Raw genomic sequence first — 3,388 nt, forward strand, 5'->3', positions numbered from 1 at the left:
TTTTTAATTTTGAATTCCAAATTCTCTCGATTTACCATTCTTCCCCTGCCACCCCTAAGCAAATAATTTTTGAGATTTAGATGAACTATCCATTTTTGAATCCAATTCCAATTGTTTAACTACCAACTGAGTATTATTTCACCTTATGCAAATAAAACAAGGTGAGTGGTTTTTGAATCTATTTGCATATATAATGTATATCCACACACACACACATATAGGCCTTAGTTTCCTTCTTTATAAAAAAATAATGTAAGGTGAATTTTACGATCTCTGAGTTTCTATCTAGTTCCATGGTAGTGTGAAGAGTCTATTTTCCTTAAATTATCACATCAATAAATAAATTCAATAGCATGTTTTCAATATTACATTGCCAATTAGTTTTGTTCTCTCATAACAAGAGTCTACAGCTCTAATCCTAGCCAGTTTCCTTGCAAATGCATGCTATTCCTCATTTGAGTGATTGGCAAGAAATGGGAAATGCTTGGACAACTCTGAAAGGGCATAACAATTTGATATAAGCTAAAGAAACTGACCTTAAAGACAAGATGTAGAGAGATAACTTAAGAATCAGTTTTCTTCTGCCAGAAAAAAAAGTTTTCAAAAGATCAACTGAATACCATTGTGCAGAAAATGATACTATAAAACTGCCACTAAGTTATCAATATAGACAACAACATGCTGATTGATAGATGCAGTCACTACCAGTAAAGAATCTTATGTTTGCTACTCTAAGACATGGTTAAATGCCAGTCTAAGGTATTAAATTTCAGTACATCACTGACAAACTACAAATTTTGTGAGCATCCAGGGAGGGACTCTTCAACTATGAAGAAATGTCCATGCAAATACACCAAAGTTACCCTGCAGAGAATTTAGTTCAAAAAATCAAAATTTATATTCAAAAAATCAAAGGATCTTATCATATATTCAGATAATATACAATTGCAAAGCTGAGCCTAATAATTAATGAAAAAAGAATGAACCTTAAACAACAAAAAGAATTTATCAGTTAGAATGTTGTTAATCATGACATTATCTTTGTGTCTTCTGATATTACTTTTGATAACTATAATTTTATTTCACATCTATCTGTAGAGAATGTCATTGTTTCTTCCTTTTAAAATACATGTAGTATTTCTTTGTCCTCAGTTTTAAAATAGACATCTTTTTGACGTTTTTATTTCATATCTAACATTCTTCATAAATCTTTCAGACCTATTTTTTCTAAAAATCTGCTCAACTTTATGTTTTCTTTCATATTTATCCTGCTATTGATTTATCTAGCTCTGAAAGGAGACTATTAACATCTCTTACAATCATTGTGTTACTTTTATTTTATTTTGTGCTTGCTTTGGTAGCACATATACTAAAATTGAAACAATACAGAAATTAGCATGGCCCCTGCACAAGATTCACATGAAAATTTGTGAAGCATTCCACATTTTCTTTTATTTTATGTTATCTGGTATTTAACTTTGTTTTATTAACTTTAATGCAATAGGGAACACATTTAAGAATATATTATTTTACTAGTATGCTTAAAATAATATAAATTCTCTTTTTATCTCATTTTAGATTAAAATCTTAAGAATAATGAAATATTTTTACTCATTTTAATCATAGTAAATTTTATTCTAAAACTCTCATTTCACTATTAGTTTTGGGTTTTTTTTGTGTTTTTTTCCCTATTTCAAAGTAGATTTCTACTAATAATTTCTAGAAAATTATTGGGTTTTGTTTTCTTATCCCACGTTACCATATATCATTTTTCTAAGCAGAGGAAATCCTGTCACATTAAAGTTATGATTGTTACATTTACGTTTTCTTCCATTCAGTGCTTTCATATCAGTTCCTCCCTATTTACTTTATTCTCCTCTTTTAAATCATCACATGGACCCTGTGATTTGTTTTGCTTGTACTAATTTGATTCTTGTTTTCTGCAACAGATTCTTTCCTATCACACATTATTGTCCTAAAGATTTTGCTTGTTTTTTGGTTTACTCATGTTATGAATTCAGAATGCTCTCTGCTGCTGCTAATTTAATTAACATTCTTTTGGGGAACATATTTTCAAAAATAAAAATATTTATTTTATTCTTTTCTTTTTTTTTTCCTTTCCTCTTCAAAGTTATTCTGAAAACTGTATCTTCTATTCTTGGCCCTTGCACTTTATTCTTCATATAAAGTACAACTATTGTATAACAAAAGCCTTATTCTATTTTTTAATCATTACAACTACAGGTTGGGGTGGATAAACAGAAAACCTTTGTTTTCAATTATTAGGACCTTCTTCTGAGAAAAATAATGCCTAAAAATACTAGTTCACAAGAGAGGCATTGTGGTGGTTGAAGACTCTTAACATCTCTTAATCAACCTGATTCTCCTCCATGTTCAAAGGTCACTGCTTTGTTATGTTTGACCTATGCCCTTTTCCATATTCCTGTTCTTTATGCTGTATGATCCCCATAGCCCAGATATGCCTCTTCTGAGGAATCTCAAAACACCAAAATGGAAGGATGTGCTAAAGTGCCCATTTCTCAAGAAAACTACCTATTACATTTTAACCTAGAAACACACATTAAATTGACCATATCATTTGACTTATGAGATCTTTCCTTTTGAAATCATAAGGGTATGAAATTTTAACAGGCATCACTGGATCAAAATTGGTCTCATCATGAAAATTTAGTGATCTCTATATAAAGCCTAATTCTCTCCCAAAATACTTAGATTAATTTAAAGATCCACTAATATTAAACTTCAGTCACTTTCTTCCTTCAGTCTCTCCAATATTTTCATCTCTTTTTTTTCAATATTTTCATCTTACCACATTTGTTGTATTGTAATCAGACTTTCTAATCAAAATTGAGAATCAAAGGTTGAAATGGTATAAAACTACTAGAAATGCACATGGCTGAACAAGTTGTTATATATAATTGTGTTGTAATCATAAATTGTATCTCTTGTATCTATTTTTCAAGTGGATGCTGATGAAGCTAGGAGACATCAAGAATAAATGAAACATCAGATCCAATGGAGCAGTAATGAACTGAACCAGCTATGCCCAGAGAAAGAATTCTGGGAGATGATTAAGAACCATTACATTGAATTCCCAATCCCTATATTTTTGTCCACCTGCATTTTGGATTTCCTTCACAGGCTAATTGTACAATATTTCAGAGTCTGATTCTTTTTGTACAGCAAAATAACGGTATGGTCATGTATACTTTTTGTGTACCTAATTTATACTTTAATATATTTAACATCTACTGGTCATCCTGCCATCTAGGGGAGGGGGTGGGAGGACGGAGGGGAAAAATTGGAACAAAAGGTTTGGCAATTGTCAGTGCTGTAAAATTACCCATACATATAACTTGTAAATAAA

The 3,388-nt window shown here is 30.6% G+C and overlaps 1 non-coding gene across 1 annotated transcript; it reads left to right on the forward strand.

Annotated features, from left to right (window-relative positions):
* Positions 1-1,345: 1,345 nt before the first annotated feature.
* Positions 1,346-1,449, forward strand: LOC127546014 (U6 spliceosomal RNA). The gene has a single exon (XR_007949887.1). It is a non-coding gene; the product is annotated as a U6 spliceosomal RNA (small nuclear RNA).
* The last annotated feature ends 1,939 nt before the right edge of the window (positions 1,450-3,388 follow it).

The sequence above is a fragment of the Antechinus flavipes genome, chromosome 1, assembly GCF_016432865.1.
Source record: "Antechinus flavipes isolate AdamAnt ecotype Samford, QLD, Australia chromosome 1, AdamAnt_v2, whole genome shotgun sequence".
Classification (NCBI taxonomy): domain Eukaryota; kingdom Metazoa; phylum Chordata; class Mammalia; order Dasyuromorphia; family Dasyuridae; genus Antechinus; species Antechinus flavipes.